Raw genomic sequence first — 18,584 nt, forward strand, 5'->3', positions numbered from 1 at the left:
CCAGCACCACTTAAACCAACTAGGTTTACTAAATATTTTTTTCAATGAACCTGAAATGCCCTTCTAAAATGTTCATCATCTTTGCCTTGGTCTAGAACCTTTGTCAAAAATGGTTCACATTTGTCTAGGACAACTTTGGGCACTGAAATAAATCATACTCTATTTGCATTTGGGCATTTAAATGCTATATAATATTTTAAATGCTCAAATAATCATAAACTAAAATGTTTGCTGTTGGTTATATTCCAAACAGTGGCATTGAGTAGTTTCATGATTTTTGGATCTGTTTAAGTATTTTTAGTAAAGCCCTAAATACTACAGAATAATAGAAAACAGAAACTAAAATAGGAAAGCAGAGAGAGAGAAGATACTTACTTGGCTTACCTGTCGCAGCCCACCTGGTGCCCAGACGGTGGCCCAGCCCACTGGCCGAAGCGGTCGTCTTCAACCTCTACCAGTAGGCAGAGGCGTGCCGACGCGCGCGCGCCCGAGGCCTCCACCTCCTGCTTCCTCCTCCCCGCCCTCGTTTGAGCGCCTGGAGACACCACGACACCCCCCCCGAACCTCTCTCACTCTCCCCCATGCTTCCCCATCCTCTGGTCCCTCTCCACCTCGCACCCGAGCGCAGCGCAGCGCGCCGCCGAGCAGCACCGCATCCACCGGGCACGCCTCGCCTCGTCGTCCGACCCCCTAGCTCCGCCCCGACGCTGTGGAGCCGACGACAAAGCACGCGACCGCAGGAGGCCTGCAACGCCATCACCACCGTCATCTTCAGCCCCTGACCTCCGAGATCGCCGCAATGCCCTGACATCGTCCGACCTCCCTCGAGCCATTGAGACATGTTCTGCAGCCGCTGTGAGCTCACGGACCTACTCCCCCTCCTCTCCTACTCGCATTCATGCTCTAGCTCTGTTCCCCATCTCCGCCGAAGCTCGCCGCCGCCATTGCCAACGAGCTCCGTGCTCTTGAGCTCGGCTGTTCGCCCGAGCATCACCAGCGAGCTCGCCACGCTCCTGGGAACCTGAAGCACCCACGGGTTCACCCTGCCGTGCCCTGTAGCGCCATCTCCGCCATTGCCCGAGCTCCGGCCACCGCCCAAGTGGTCGCCACCGTAGTTCTCGACCTCCCCTCGCACAGCCGCCTGCTCCGTTGGATGTGGTGCATGTCCAGTAGCCCGTAGGGCCAAACCACGAGCCCAATGGTCGCCGGATGGCAAAACCCGATGCCTCCGCCATGCGGAATGGTTGCCGCCGGCCAGTTTCCGGCGAGGCCGACGTGGCGACATCATTAGTTGGTAATGAGCCCACTAATCACCCCTCTAGAGCCACTGACGTGTGGGACCCTGAGCCTAATTAGGTTAGTCTAATTTTCTATTAAGATTAGTACTAATATGTGTGGACCCCATGTGTCAGCTTTGACTTGGTCAAGTTAATGTTGACTGGTCCCACCTGTCATCCACCCAAACTAGCCCTGAGACACTGATGTGTGGGTCCCGGGCGTCAAGTTTGACCAGGGCTGTCGCCTTTGACTTGCTGACGTCATGCTGACCCTGTGATGAAACAGTAATGCTTTTATGGATTTTAAATAAATCTATTTGATTTTTTTATTTTTCAGAAAATGCCAAAAACTTCAAAAATACACTGGAAATAATTTATAACTCCAATGGAAATAATTTATATATGAAAAATCCAAAGAATCTATTTATGGCATTTGCATGCATGTTAGAGCAACTTATGTCCTCTATTTTGGACAATTCAATTAAATGGCATTTAAGAAAGCACATATGGAGTTTGAATTTGAACCTAGTGTTCAAACCAACTCCATTTAATTTGTTGCTAGTTGCACTAGGCCAATCAACATCATATTGCCATGTCACATTCATGCATCATATTGTTGTATGGCATTGATTGTGTTTCTTCTTTGTTTTTCGGTGGTTGTTCCCTCTCGATAGACGTGTTCCGATGACGTGTTCGATGACACCGATGAAGAGCTATATTACCTTTAGAAGTGCCAGGCAAGAAAAACCCCCTTGTTCATTCCGATACAATCCCACTCTCTCGCTCCTGCTCTCTTTTCCTGCATTAGGACAACAACGATTCAACTGTTACATGCTGTAGTAGTTGAACCCCTTTTCCTCTGCATGACCTGTCTTGCCATAGTAGATAGATGAAACCCACTACCAGGAGTAGGAGTTGTTTGAGCCCTGATGTGCCTACTCATTCATGCTTGTTTGTCATGCTTGCTACTGCTTAGAGTTGAGTCAGGTCTGTTCATCGGGGATGAATTGGAAAGTTGTGAACATGTCCTACTATGTGAGCTAAGTGTGTTGAACACGTTTTGGTAAAGGTATCGATGAGAGGCCATGTTGGAGTACATGGTGGGTTGTTTCATTGGAACCGTCCTTAAGCACTGAGATTTGTATGTGTGATTTAAGAATCAGTTACTACCATGCATTGGGATCCTTAATTGACCCTCTCGGCTTCTTAACCACCCTAGTCCTCTGTCCAGGAGTTGCAACTAGTTTCTGGTGTTTATAGGATATGTGTTGGCGGCTGTGCATAGCACTGACCCTAGGGGTGGGCTATGATGCGGTAGATACACTGTGGCCGGGTATGCTGGGCACCCGTTTGGTGTCTCGGAACCCTGTACACATCATTCAGGGCCGTATGTGGAAACCTCGGCCGGACTCCCTGCGGATGGAACCTGGATAGGCGATAAACCAGGACTAGAGACTTGAGTGTTTAGGTAGGCCGTGGCCGACACCCTCGTTGGGCTTCTGCTTGTAGGTTCCCGAGTACATGTCGTGTAAACGGCGGTAAGTGGTGAGAGCGTGTGTGAAGAAGTACACCCCTGCAGGGTTAACATCATCTATTTGAATAGTCGCGTCCGCGGTAAAGGACTACTTGGTTGCCTATACAGTTCATAGTCAGGTGAAAGTGGATACCCTAAAATGCGCAAGATAAGCATGAGTGCTATGGATGGCCTTCTCGTAGGGAGACGGGAGCGGATCCATAGTGGTGTATTGATATGGTGAATATGTGGACTCGTGTGCGCCACCTCAAAAGAGTTGCTTGTAGTTGTGGTTTAGGTTAGCCACTGAGTCCAAGCTGGCTTGCTGCAGTTAAACTCCACTATCCCCTTTGTTGATACCGATGCATACGTAGTTAGTTCTGATGTAAGTCTTGCTGGGTACATTTGTACTCATGTTTGCTTAATTTATGTTTTTGTAGAGAGACGTCAATCTCGCTAGTAGTTCTGCATGGACTTCGACGTTTAGCTTGTCACCTCAGCTACGATCTTGTGCCCTCGGCAGGGTCTTGTAGATAGTAAGGCTTCTCAGCCTTCTTCATTTGTAGTTGTCTGTACTCAGACAAGTTGAGCTTCCTCATGTACTTGTTGCTTGCATGCTCTGTATGTTGGGGTCATGAGTAGTAGAGTTATGTTGTGATGCCATGTTGTATGTTGTTTGTAACGCTTGGCTCCTTGGAGCCTAATGAGTAAATACATGAGTAGTAGAGTTATGTTGTGATGCCATGTTGTATTTACACATATTGAGCATATTGTGTGTATGATTGAAATGCTTGGTATGTGTGGGATCCGACAACCTAGTTGTTCATCCTTGGTAGCCTCTCTTATGGGGAAATGTAGTCTTGTGCTTCCATGAGCCATAGTAGTCCGCTACAGCCCGACTCATCGGAGTCCTGCTAGCCCAGCACTAATTCTCCGGAACACTTGACTGGCCGGCATGTGATTCACTTCGTTCATGTGTCTGTCCCCTCGGGGAAATGTCACCCGGTGACATCCGGAGTCCTGCCTAGCCTGCTACAGCTCGGGTTCACCGGAGTCCTGTTAGGCCAGTGCTACAGCCTGGATTCGCACGCTGCTGACCAACATGCTCGATGTTGATTCATGTATGCCTGTCCCCGTAAGTTAGTGCCACTTTCGGTTCATGACTAGTCATGTCGGCCCGGGTTATCTATCATATGGATGCTAGCGACACTATCCTATACGTGAGCCAAAAGGCGCAAACGGTCCTGGGCCATGTTAAGGCGACACCCGTGGGAATACCGTGCGTGAGGCCGCAAAGTGATATGAGGTGTTACAGGCTAGATCAGTGTGACTTAGAATCGGGGTCCTGACAATTATAGCCGTGTCATTCCAAGGGTTTATTGCTGCGATTTGGCAGACTTCAACGAGTTCGCGGAGTGCCCTTTTGCGCCTATTGTTTGAAGTGAATGTCTCGAAGACCGTCAATACTTTGAGGTAGTCTTCTTCTAGGGGGTGTTGTTCTGGGGTATTCCTGGTGAGGATATCCTCACCGCTCTTGGCCACTTCCCGGAATATCCAACATGCTCTAAGGCTGTGGGTTGGTATGTTACCCGGTGTTGTGTGTATTTTGCATGGCCCATCGAGCCATCCTTCCAGAACGGTTCCACGCCCCGTAACGGGCTTATATTTCTTTACTATTGGTCCAGGCGTGCCATGAGGGTGCGCCCTTTTCGCCTGAACGAGGGGTTGAGTGTGGACCGATGGTTCCCAATGGGCTGCCTGAGTTTTCCAGGCACTTTCCATTGTGCTGTACTTCTGTACGATAGTTGCCAAGTCAGCAAAGTGCAATATGTGACGGTGGTTGATGGCGTTGAGTATTCCCTTGTCCATGCAATTGTTGCGAAACGCTGAGATCGCATCTTCGTCGCGGCAATCTTTAACCTTGTTTTTGACAAGGAGGAATCTGGCCTAGAAATGGTGGACCGTTTCCTGACACTGATATTGTATGCTCAACAGAGCTGATACGTCTCCAACATATCTATAATTTTTTATTGCTCCATGCTATATTATCTACTGTTTTGGACTATATTGGGCTTTATTTTCCACTTTTATATTATTTTTGGGACTAACCTATTAACCGGAGGCCCGGCCCAGAATTGTTGTTTTTTGCCTATTCTAGTGTTTCGAAGAAACGGAATATCAAACGGAGTCCAAACGGAATGAAACCTTCGGGAACGTGATTTTCTCACCGAACGTGATCCAGGAGACTTGGACCATATGCCAAGGCATCAGAGAGGCGGTCACGAGGGTGGGAGGCGCCCCCCCCCTAAGGGCGCGCCCCCCTGCCTCGTGGGCCCCTCGGAGCTCCACCGACGTACTTCTTCCTCCTATATATACCTACGTACCCCCAAACGAACAGGGACGGAGCCAAAAACCTAATTCCACCGTCGCAACTTTCTGTATCCACGAGATTCCATCTTGGGGCCTGTTCCGGAGCTCCGCCGGAGAGGGACGTCATCACGGAGGGGTTCTACATCATCATAGCCCCTCCGATGAAGTGTGAGTAGTTTACCTCAGACCTTCGGGTCCATAGTTAGTAGCTAGATGTCTTCTTCTCTCTTTTTGGATCTCAATACAAAGTTCTCCCCCTCTCTCATGGAGATCTATTCGATGTAATCTTGTTTTTGCGGTGTGTTTGTTGAGACCGATGAATTGTGGGTTTATGATCAAGTCTATCTATGAATAATATTTGAATCTTCTCTAAATTCTTTTATGTATGATTGGTTATCTTTGCAAGTCTCTTCGAATTATCAGTTTGGTTTGGCCTACTAGATTGATTTTTCTTGCCATGGGAGAAGTGCAACTTTGGATTCGATCTTGCGGTGTCCTTTCCCAGTGACAGAAGGTGCAGCAAGGCATGTATTGCATCGTTGCCATCGAGGATAACAAGATGGGGTTTATTTCATATTGCATGAATTTATCTCTCTACATCATGTCATCTTGCTTAAAGCGTTACTCTATTTTTAACTTAATACTCTAGATGCATGCTGGATAGCGGTCGATGAGTGGAGTAATAGTAGTAGATGCAGAATCGTTTCGGTCTACTTGTCACGGACGTGATGCCTATATACATGATCATGCCTAGATATTCTCATAACTATGCTCAATTCTGTCAATTGCTCAACAGTAATTTGTTCACCCATCGTAGAATACTTATGCTCTTGAGAGAAGCCACTAGTGAAACCTATGGCCCCCGGGTCTATTCTCATCATATCAATCTCCATCACTTTAATCTTGCTTTGCTTTTTACTTTGCCTTTTACTTTGCATCTCTATACCAAAAATACCAAAAATATTATATCTATCAGATCTCACTCTCGTAAGTGACTGTCAAGGGATAGACAACCCCTAATCGCGTTGGTTGCGAGTATCTATCGTTTTGTGCAGGTACGAGGGACTTGAGCGTGGCCTCCTACTGGATTGATACCTTGGTTCTCAAAAACTGAGGGAAATACTTACGCTACTCTGTTGCATCATCCTTTCCTCTTCGGGGAAATCCAACGCAAGCTCAAGAGGTAGCAAGAAGAATTTCTAGCGCTGTTGCCAGGGAGTCTACGCAAAAGGTCAACATACCAAGTACCCATCACAATCCCTATCTCTCGCATTACATTAGTTGCCATTTGCCTCTCGTTTTCCTCTCCCCCACTTCACCCTTGCCTTTTATTCGCCCTCTCTTTCCCAATCTCCTTCTCCTTCTCCGCCTCTCTTTTCCGTTTGCCTCTTTTGCCCGTTTGCTCTTGTTTGCTTTTGTGCTTGTTTGTTTGATTGTCGTCATGGCTAGTCTCATATCTTCTCCATTGTCTCCCGAGAATGAAGTTCTAAATTTTAAACAAAGGGAGGGAGAAAATCTAAAAGATGCTTGGTATAGAATTTGCAATGCTCAAAATAGATCTACCAGGAAGCAATCTACTTCAGTTATTCTCCGCAATTTTTATGTAGGTGTTAATCCTTGGTATAATATATCCTCGATACCATTACCAGAGGGAACTTCTTGGGTAGCCATACTTTTGATTCTTATAATGCTATGTTAGATTTATTTGGCTCACCACCTCTTTTGGTTAATGGAACCATGTTAACTTAGGATCATGTCATGCAAAGACTTGAAATTATTGAAAATAAAGTTGCTACTATTGAATTAATTGAAAATCTAGATAAAAAGATCCACAATCAAATTACTCAATATGGATCTAAGGTAGGAATGACTTTGAAAAATATTAAGGAAAAGGAACCCATAGTTAATGAGAAGATAAACTTAGATTCTACTAGAATTGATAAACTTGAGGGTATCATTACAAACTTGGGAACCGCTTTTTCTTCCGTAAAGAATACTCCAAGTCCTCCTACTAAAATTGCCAAGCTTATGTATGTTCCTAAAAATAAGGGTGCATCATCTAGTAAGGAAACTGCGGATCTTAAATCTATAAGTATTCATCCCAATCTTTTTACTATCGTTAAGGAACCAATTGCTAGAAATGAATTTTTTGATCTTGTGCCTAAAAGTTTGATGATCACTAGAAAGAAAGAAATTCCTAAGGGAAATAGATGCCTCATCGAAGAATTGCCTACCAAAGATGGCAATACCTAGATCTATCCTCGCTTTTATGCCTAGCTAGGGGCGTTAAACGATAGCACTTGTTGGGAGGCAACCCAATTTTATTTTTATTCCTTGCTTTTTTTCTCCTGTTGATTAATAAATAAACTATCTAGCCTCTGTTTTGGTTGTGTTTTTTTGTGTTTAATTAGTGTTTGTGCCAAGTAGAACCGTTGGGAAGACTTGGGGAAAGTCTTGTTGAACTTGCTGTAAAAAACAGAAACTTTAGCGCTCACAAGAACTGCTGCATTTCTATTTGGAAAGTGATATTTAGTTAATTCTTTTTGTAGATGATTAATAGATAAATTCCTCAAGTCCATAAATTTATTTTATAATTTTTGGGGTTCCAGATCTTGCGCTAGCTATAGATTACTATAGACTGTTCTGTTTTTGACAGATTCTGTTTTTTCATGTGTTGTTTGCTTATTTTGATGAATCTATGGATAGTAAAATAGTTTATAATCCATAGAGAAGTTGGAATACAGTAGGTTTAACACCAATATAAATAAATAATGAGTTCCTTACAGTACCTTGAAGTGGTCTTTTGTTTTCTTTCGCTAACGGAGCTCACGAGTTTTCTACCTTAAGTTTTGTGTTGTGAAGTTTTCAAGTTTTGGGTAAGGATTTGATGGATTATGGAACAAGGAGTGGCAAGAGCCTAAGCTTGGGGATTCCCATGGCACCCCCAAGATAATCTAAGGACACCTAAAAGCCAAAACTTGGGAATGCCCCGGAAGGCATCCCCTCTTTCGTTTACTTCTATCGGTAACTTTACTTGGAGCTATATTTTTATTGACCACATGATATGTTTTTTGCTTGGAGCGTCTTGTATTATTTGTGTCTTTGTTTGTTAGTGTGCCACAATCATCCTTTCTGTACACACCTTTTGAGAGAGCCATACATGAATTGGAATTTGATAGAATACTCTATGTGCTTCACTTATATCTTTTGAGCGTTATAATTTTGCTTTATGTGCTTCACTTAGATCTTTTAGAGCACGGTGGTGGATTTGTTTTAAAGAAACTATTGATCTCTCATGCTTCACTTAGATTATTTTGAGATTCTTAATAGCATGGTAATTTTCTTAATAATAACATTCTTGGTATTCAAGATTTGTGAAACTTTCTTTTGAGTGCGTTGAATACTAAGAAAAGATTGAAGCATGATAATTGTTTTGAGATATGGAGGTGATAATATTAGAGTCATGCTAGTTGAGTAATTTTGAATTTAAAGAATACTTGTGTTAAAGTTTGCGATTCCCGTAGCATGCACATATGGTGAACCGTTATGCGATGAAGTCGGAGCATGATTTATTTATTGATTGTCTTCCTTATGAGTGGCGGTCGGGGACGAGCGATGGTCTTTTCCTACCAATCTATCCCCCTAGGAGCATGCGCGTAATACTTTGATTTGATAACTTCTAGATTTTTGCAATAAGTATAAGAGTTCGTCATGACTAATGTTGAGTCCATGGATTATACACACTTTTTCCCATCCTTCCACCATTGCTAGCCTCTCTAATACGGCACACTTTTCGCCGGTATCATACACCCACCATATACCTCCCTCAAAACAGCCACCATACCTACCTATCATGGCATTTCCATAGCCATTCCGAGATATATTGCCATGCAACTTTCCAACGTTCCGTTTATTATGACACGCTCCATCATTGTCATATTGCTAGCATGATCATGTAGTCGACATCGTATTTGTGGCAAAGCCAGCGTTCATAATTCTTTCATACATGTCACTCTTGATTCATTGCATATCCCGGTACACCGCCGGAGGCATTCATATAGAGTCATATTTGGTTCTAAGTATCGAGTTGTAATTGTTGAGTTGTAAGAAAAATAAAAGTGTGATGATCATCATTTTTAGAACATTGTCCCAAGTGAGGAAAGGATGATGGAGACTATGCATCCCCCATAAGTCGGGATGAGACTCCGGACGAAAAAAAAGAGGCCAAAAAAAGAGAAGGCCCAAATAAAAAATAAAAAAATGAGAGAAAAAGAGAGAAGGGACAATGTTACTATCCTTTTACCACGATTGTGCTTCAAAGTAGCACCAAGATCTTCATGATAGAGAGTCTCTCGTTATGTCACTTTCATATACTAGTGGGAATTTTACATTATAGAACTTGTCTTGTATATTCCAATGATGGGCTTCCTCAAAATTTCCCTAGGTCTTCGTGAGCAAGCGAGTTGGACGCACACCCACTTAGTTTCTTTTGTTGAGCTTTCATATGCTTATAGCTCTAGTGCATCCGTTGCATGGCAATTCCTACTCACTCACATTGATATCTATTGATGGGAATCTCCATAGCCCGTTGATACGCCTAGTTGATGCCAGACTATCTTCCCCTCTTTTTGTCTTCTCCACAACCACCACTCTATTCCACATATAGTGATATATCCATGGCTCACGCTCATGTATTGCGTGAAGATTGAAAAAGTTTGAAAAGGTTAGAGTATGAAACAATTGCTTGGCTTGTCATCGGGGTTGTGCATGATTTAAATACTTTGTGTGGTGAAGATAGAGCATAGCCAGACTATATGATTTTGTAGGGATAATTTTCTTTGGCCATGTTATTTTGAGAAGACATAATTGCTTTGTTAGTATGCTTGAAGTATTATTATTTTTATGTCAACATGAACTTTTTTCTTGAATCTTTCGAATCTGAATATTCATACCACAATTAAGAAGATTTGCATTGAAATTATGCCAAGTAGCACTCCGCATCAAAAATTCTATCATTTACCTACTCGAGGACGAGCAGGAATTAAGCTTGGGGATGCCTGATACGTCTCCAATATATATATATAATTTTTGATTGCTCCATGCTATATTATCTACTGTTTTAGACTATATTGGGCTTTATTTTCCACTTTTATATTATTTTTGGGACTAACCTATTAACCGGAGGCCCAGCCCAGAATTGCTGTTTTTTTGCCTATTTCAGTGTTTCGAAGAAACGGAATATCAAGCGGAGTCCAAACGGAATGAAACCTTCGGGCACGTGATTTTCTCAACGAACGTGATCTAGGAGACTTGGACCATACGCCAAGGCATTAGGGAGGCGGTCACGAGGGTGGGGGCGCCCCCCCCCCTTAGTGCGCGCCCCCTGCCTCGTGGGCCCCTCGGAGCTCCACCGACGTACTTCTTCCACCTATATATACCTACGTACCCCCAAACGAACAGGGACGGAGCCAAAAAACTAATTCCACCGCCGCAACTTTCTGTATCCACGAGATCCCATCTTGGGGCCTGTTCCGGAGCTCCGCCGAAGAGGGTCTTCATCACGGAGGGCTTCTACATCATCATAGCCACTCCGATGAACTGTGAGTAGTTTACCTCAGACCTTCGGGTCCATAGTTAGTAGCTAGATGGCTTCTTCTCTCTTTTTGGATCTCAATACAAAGTTCTCCCCCTCTCTCGTGGAGATCTATTCGATGTAATCTCCTTTTTGCGGTGTGTTTGTTGAGACCGATGAATTGTGGGTTTATGATCAAGTCTATCTATGAATAATATTTGAATCTTGTCTGAATTCTTTTATGTAGTTATCTTTGCAAGTATCTTTGAATTATCAGTTTGGTTTGGCCTACTAGATTGGTTTTTCTTGCCATGGGAGAAGTGCTTAGCTTTGGGTTCAATGTTGCGGTGTCCTTTCCGAGTGACAGAAGGGGCAGCAAAGCACGTATTGCATCATTGCCATCAAGGATAACAAGATGGGGTTTATTTCGTATTGCATGAATTTATCTCTCTACATCATGTCGTCTTGCTTAAAGCGTTACTCTTTTTTAACTTAATACTCTAGATGCATGTTGGATAGCAGTCGATGAGTGGAGTAATAGTAGTAGATGCAGAATCGTTTCGGTCTACATGTCACGGACGTGATGCCTATATACATGATCATGCCTAGATATTCTCATAACTATGCTCAATTATATCAATTGCTCAACAGTAATTTGTTCACCCACCGTAGAATACTTATGCTCTTGAGAGAAGCCACTAGTGAAACCTATGGCCTCTGGGTCTATTCTCATCATATCAATCTCCATCACTTTAATCTTGCTTTGCTTTTTTACTTTGCCTTTTACTTTGCATCTCTATACCAAAAATACCAAAAATATTATATCGATCAGATCTCACTCTCGTAAGTGACCGTGAAGGGATTGACAACCCATAATCGTGTTGGTTGCGAGTAGCTATCGTTTTGTGCAAGTACGAGGGACTTGAGCGTGGCCTCCTACTGGATTGATACCTTGGTTCTCAAAAACTGAGGGAAATACTTACGCTACTCTGCTGTATCATCCTTTCCTCTTCGGGGAAATCGAACGCAAGCTCAAGAGGTAGCAAGAGTGCTTATGTCTGGGTGGGTGGGTGGATTTAAATCCGAACCCTGACCCAATTTTGGATCCAGAGTCTGATGATCTTCCGGACTTAGCAGTTCGGGCTCCGGGATATCAACTGATTTTTTGAGCTTATCGTCAGATTCTATGTTCGGAGGATAAGGCGTGTCTTTCTGCCAGTAGGTGTCCGGCTCTTCGAGATCAGAGATCCGAACATAGTTCGTCCTCAACTTAGAGGAAGAGTTGTCTTTCTCCTCGACTACCGCTATCTAGTGGGTGATCAGTGGAGTTTTAATTTCTCTCTAGTCGGGTTTAAGCCCAATCCGATCATAGTCTGTAGCAACCCCCAAGGCGGCAATGCGATCTAGGAGTTCATTCAAAGATGATAACTCCGTCGGATCCATCCGTTTGGTATATTCGTAATCAACGCAGAGACAATTTCTGATGACTCGAGAGGTCATCGTCGGCTTAAGGGCCGAACGGGCGGTCATGACGAAGCCGCCCAGCAAAAGGGTTTCGCCTAAGGCCGGGGCTCCTCCGGAGGTGATATTTTCCTTGATGACAAGGCGAGCCATCAACCCTTTTGACAACGGCACAGTGGAACTCTCAATGAAAGCACCAATGTCGGTGTCAAAACCGGCGAATCTTGGGTAGGGGGTCCCGAACTATGGGTCTAAGGTCGATGGTAACATGAGACGGGGGACACAATGTTTACCCAGGTTCGGGCCCTCTTTATGGAGGTAATACCCTACTTCCTGCTTGATTGATCTTGATGAATATGAGTATTACAAGAGTTGATCTACCACGAGATCGTAATGGCTAAACCCTAGAAGTCTAGCATGTATGACTATGATTATGAATGTATATCTACGGAGCTAGCCCTCTGGTTTATATAGGCACCGAAGGGATATAGGGTTACACAAAGTCGGTTACAGAAAAAGTAAATCTTCATATTTGGTCACCAAGCTTGCCTTCCATGCCAAGGAGAACCCCATCCGGACATGGGTAGAGTCTTCGGTCTTTGTATCTTCACAGCCCAACAGTCCGGCCCCTGGCTAACAAGACGGACGCCCGAGGACCCCTTAGTCCAGGACTCCCTCACCAGGGAGTTCTCCGGTTTGGAGGAAGTGGACAATGTGCCTTGCCCAAGTTCGAGCCTGAGGCTCGGCAACGAGGACTAGCGGCACCTCCTCTGCTGCGGGAGCATCGGCCTCGTACGCGGGGTCCATAGGCTCGGCTGGAGTGGGCGGTCCGGCAGGCTTTGAGGAGTTGTTTCCGGCAAGGTCTCTGCCGGGAGCGGATGGCTCTACCGAGAGAGGCTTACCGTGGTCCAACTTTATCCTCTTCCGTGACATTGTGGTTGGTGATACGGAGGGTTGAGAGAGATGAAGAACAAAAGTTCCTGGTTCCACAGGAAGGTTCTGCGCAGCACACTTTGACAGGTGATCAGCTATGCTGTTTTTCGCACGACGTACATGCTCTGTTTGCAACCCGTCAAAGTGCTCCTCCAATCTCCTTACTTCCTCGAAGTATGCTTCCATCAATGGGCTTTGGTAATCCTTGTTGACTTGTCTCACCACTAGCTGTGAATCTCCTCGAATAATCATTTTCTTAATTCCCAATTCTGCTGCAATCCTGAGCCCGGCAAGGAGCCCTTCATACTCTACTGTATTGTTGGTGGCTTCTTCCCGGTTAAAGTGCATTTGGACGACGTACTTCAAGTGCTCCTCAGAGGGGGCAACAAAAGCATGACAACCCCTGCACCTTGTAGGGAAAAAGCACCATCAAAATACATAATCCATTCTTGGGGTGATTCCTTGCCGAGGAGAGCTGTTTCTGTCACTTACTCATTAGGGGTCAGCGTCCATTCTGCAATAAACTCTGCCATTACCTTGCTCTGAATAGTTGAAGTTCTCTCAAACTTGAAACCAGAATTGGATAACTCCAAAGCCCATTCCACTATTCTGTTAGTTGCCTCAGGGTTTCGGAGTATCCTTTGCAACGGGAAACGAGTGACAACCGTGATCTCATGGGCTTGGAAGTAGTGGCGCGGTTTCCTTGAGGCCATAATGAGACCAAAGATCAACTTTTGCATGCTAGAGTACCTCAATCTAGCCCCTTGTAACAAGGAGCTGACGAAGTACATTGGGCGCTGCACCACTTTCTTCATTGCCGCGTCCTTGGGGTTGTTCTCGTTGTCATGATCATTGCTATCCTGATTCTTCTCTGAATCTGCTATTCACTGTTCAATTCCTGCCTCATCCACCTCTCGCTGTGCTACCAAGACCGCACTGACCACCTGGTTGGTTGCCGCCAAGTATAGAAACAATGGTTTTTGGGGTTTGGGTGCAACCAAGGTGGGTACGTACGACGGGTAGGCTTTTAACTCTTGTAGAGCTGCATCTCCTTCCGGGGTCCACTTCATGGGTCTTGCCTTCTTCAAAACCTTGAAGAACGGCAGGGCACGCTCGACAGACTTGGAGATGAATCTGCTTAGCGCGGCAACGCATCCCGTCAAGCGCCTCACATCCTTAATATTCCTTGGCGCTTGGATCTACTCAATGGCCTTGTTCTTGTCGGGGTTGGCTTCGATCCCCCGATGGGACACGAAGAGCCGAAGTAGCTTGCCGGAGGGAACGCCAAATACACACTTCTCCAGATTGAGCTTTAGATTGATCTTGCACAGATTAGAAAATGTCTCTTCCAAATCTTGGATAAGAGTGGCCACGATATCATCCATATAGGCTTCTATATTTCTGTGCAAATGTGGCTCAAAACCGATGTGGACTACCCTTGCAAAAGTGGACCCGACACTCTTTAATCCGAATGGCATGCGGACAAATAAGTACGTACCACAAGGAGTGATGAATGATGTCTTCTCTTCATATTCCTTGGACATGAAGATCTGATGATATCCCGGGTATGCATCTAAAAAGGAGAGCAAATCACATCCTGAAGTAGAATCCACGATCTGGTCGATGCAGGGCAAGGGAATTGGGTCCTTCGGGCAAGCCTTGTTGAGGTCCGTGAAATCAATGCAAAGCCTCCACTTCCCATTAGCCTTCCAAACCACTACTGGATTTTCTAACCATGTAGGATGCAGTACTCCTTTGACCAAACCAGCTGCCTCCAATTTCTTGATCTCTTCAGCAATGAATTGCTGCCTCTCCAAGGCCTGCTTCCGTACGTTCTGCTTGACAGGTCGGGCATGTGGGCAGACAGCAAGGTGGTGCTCAATTACGTCCCTGGGAACACCGGGGATATCAGATGGTTGCGAAGCAAACACATCGATATTCGCCCACAGGAAGGCAACGAGCGCGCTTTCCTATCTATCATCGAGGGTGGCGCTGATAGCGAAAGTACCATCAACGCTAGCCAGCCCTGCCGGGACCTTCTTCACCGGTGGTGCGGTAACCTTTGATCTCTTGCTGTTGGAACACTCCGGCACGTCGTCAACGGGTGAAGTGCACTCAGATGGGGGCACGCTTCCCGGACACCTTGCCGGAGGTCCTACAATCCCTCTTCTTTCCTGAGCTTTCCTTGGCGGGAAATGCTGCTACCGCAGCCTCTACTACGACTGCATCCCGGTACATCTTGTCCACATAGATAATTGCATCCTTTTCATCTGACGGGATAGTGATGACTCCAAGTGCCCAGGCATCTTCAAAGTGTTATAAGCATAGTGGGATGCTGCCACGAACTTGGCCAGGGCCGGGCATCCCAGAATTCCATTGTACGGCAGGGGGAGATCAACCACATCAAACACAATCTTCTTAGTCCGATAGCTCAATTCTCCCCCAAACGTCACCGGCAACGTAATCTTCCCCTTAGGATAACTCCTGCCAGGATTAACTCCTTGAAACATGCCGGTGACCTCTCTCTCTTCCTCTCCTATCTGAAGCTTGCTGATAACTGTTGGGGAAATCAAATTCAACCCGGCCCCACCGTCCACTAGCATCTTTGTGACCTTGAGGATGCGAATTGTTGGGGAGACCAACAATGGCAAACACCCCACCGTAGTGGTGCGATTAGGGTGATCCTCTTCGTCGAAGATGATGGGTGTGCGGGACCATTTGAGCAGTTTCTGGGCCTTTGGCGCTGGTTCCACAACATTGAGCTCTCGTGCCCATCGCTTGAGTTCGTGATGAGAGGTGTGCAAAGATGCACCCCCATAAATGCATAGGGTGTCAGTGGCCTTTTGGAATTCCTACTCACTGGTTTCCTCATCCCCTCCATCACTGGCATCATCACAGGTTTCCTTCTCTTGACCCCTGGCGGGTTTTCCTTGGTTCCGAAAGGGTTTGCCGGGGCGATTTGCTTCACCGCCTCGACCCTTACCGCCAGCAGCATTCTGACCTTTTTTCTTATCACGCTTATCATACTCTGCCCTCTGTTTCTTGACAAGCTAGTAAACCTGATAACACTCCTGATGGTCATGGCCTTGGGTCCGGTGGATCTTGCAGTACGGCCCATCACCTTTCCCAACTTTTTTCGCAGCAACGGCTTCCCGGGAGGAAGTGCACGCGGTCGCTTTCTTGCCGGGGGCCTCAGCCTTGGCCTTCTTGCCGGTACAAGGTTTTACCAAACCTTCTATAGTCATCACTGACTTATCTCTTGGCTTCTTACTGCGCTTCTTGCCCTTCTTCTAACTAGTTGATTCATCTTCATCTTTTGGATCAACATTAATGCAATCTTCTTCCCCGGGAAACTTCCTTCCTTCCGACATTCGAGCACACTTATCCACCAACGTATATAGTTCTTTCACAGTGTTGGGAAACCGCACGTTCATTTTGGAATGAATGAGGCGGTTGCGCACATTAGAGTGGAAAGCTGCTATAACGGCTGTCGGATGGATATTTGGAATATTTCTATGAACTTTACTGAATCTCTGCAAATACTTACGGAGGGTTTCTCCTTCCTTCTGCTGGAGAAGCTGCAAGTCGCTGGGCCGGCCGAGCTCTTGGTGGCCACCGGTGAAGGCACAGATGAACTCGTGGCACAGGTCTGCCCATGACAAAATAGAGTTCTCCGGCAGGTGCATCAGCCAAGACCTCACATTGGACTTGAGGGCCAAAGGGAAGTAGTTGGCGAACACCTTCTCATCTCTTCCACCGGCAGCCTGAACAACGATGGTGTAGATGCTCAGGAACTCTGTCGGGTTCATCCTCCCATCATACTTCTCATGTATATCTGGCTTGAATGTGCGAACGGACAGTCAACGGACTTGCGGCAGCTCTTGTGTAAAGGCAGGGTAGCCGACCTTGAAAGGTAGGCACCCGCCAACACCAAGCGCAGGCTCGTCGACGTTGAGGCCGTCGCACCCGTCGATCTAGCGGGGGTCGTTGCTGCGCCGTTCGGTGACGACGCACGCGTCTCCCCGCTACATGTCCTCCGGGTTCGACATTGTCCTGGACATGCTCGAGGGTCTGAAGAGGCCATCAAGACATCGTCGGGGTCATGATTCTGTTGTGCCCTCACCGGTTGCCCTGGTCGGGACTAAACCGTGGGGACGGCCCCCTCTGTATGGCCAGCAGTGCGGGCGGTGGCTGTCGCTTGGGGAGGTTGCAGTGGGCAAGCTCATCATGAGCCCCCAGCTTCGGTGAAACCAAGAAGGCTTTGGATGGTAGCGCGCCACTCATCCATCCGCTCGACTGCTGACGGGAACCTCAGTAATAGCTGAGCTCGCGCCATGCCTTCCATGGCTATGCTTGGCATGGATGTCGATGACGTCGACCACACCGTCGCCTGGCTCCAGATGGTGCCAGCGGTGGCGACGGCGGCGGCGTCGCGCCCACGCTGTTGTGGGACGACCACTGGGGCAGTGGGGTCGCGCGACCGTGGCGCTCAAAGATCAGCGGCTCCGTTGAGTGCAGCGGCCGGGTTGGGGGTGATCGGAGGGCGATGGCTCGCCCCGGAGCAAGCGTCGTTGCTGCGAATGTGCTCGTTGGCGAGGGGAGGGGCACGGACAGAGTGACCCCCTCGCCCGCACCTTGTAGAGCTTGACCGTTGAGATGCTGGTGATGATGTTCTCTTCCGGGAGCTCTGGGCCCCGTGTCGGCCGCGGGGGAGGTGGTAACGGCACAACCTGCTCCAACCACACCCCAGTAGCGTCTATGTCCTCGTGCGCCTCTGTATCCCCTGCGGTGTTAGAGGCCGCACGCGGTGATCCTTTTGAGGTGGATGGAAGGGCCGAGGTGTCAGATTTCTTCTTCGGCGCCATGGTCGATAGCGCTGTTGAGGATGAAGATGGCAATGAAGATGACGCATGGCGTACACTTTCAGGTTCGACCAAGCACTCCCCCTACCTGGTGTGCCAAAGATGTCGCGGGATGTCCGCGGCTACCTATGGGACAGTGTGGCCCCTTGTTGGTTCGACAGGGGGACGGCACATTGCACAAAGTGCAGACTAGCATACGACAGCATGGTAGAGAGCACACAAGCAATTTACCCAGGTTCGGGCCGCCGCGAGGCGTAAGACCCTACTCCGGCTTTGGTGGATTGATGGTGGAATGAACATGGTGGTGTGTAGTACACTTGCCCGGCAGAGTTTGCCTCAGGGCCGCAGCGACTGCGCGCGTATGGTGGCTTGGGATTGTCAACATTCCAACCTTCTAACCCCTCCTACGAGTGCCATGGGCCTCCTTTTATAGATTAAGGGGTCACCACAGTGGCAAAGTGGTCATTATCCACTGATATGATAGAGAATAGTGCTATCATACCTAACTCTGCGGGCTGACAGGGTGCATTAAATGCGCCGCTGAGTGTCACATCACTGGTCGCTCGGCAAAGCCTGCCGAGCTATCTTGCCAGCTC

Source organism: Triticum urartu, chromosome 3A (genome assembly GCF_056163025.1).
Source record: "Triticum urartu cultivar PI428250 chromosome 3A, HENAU_Tu73, whole genome shotgun sequence".
In the NCBI taxonomy this organism is placed as follows: domain Eukaryota; kingdom Viridiplantae; phylum Streptophyta; class Magnoliopsida; order Poales; family Poaceae; genus Triticum; species Triticum urartu.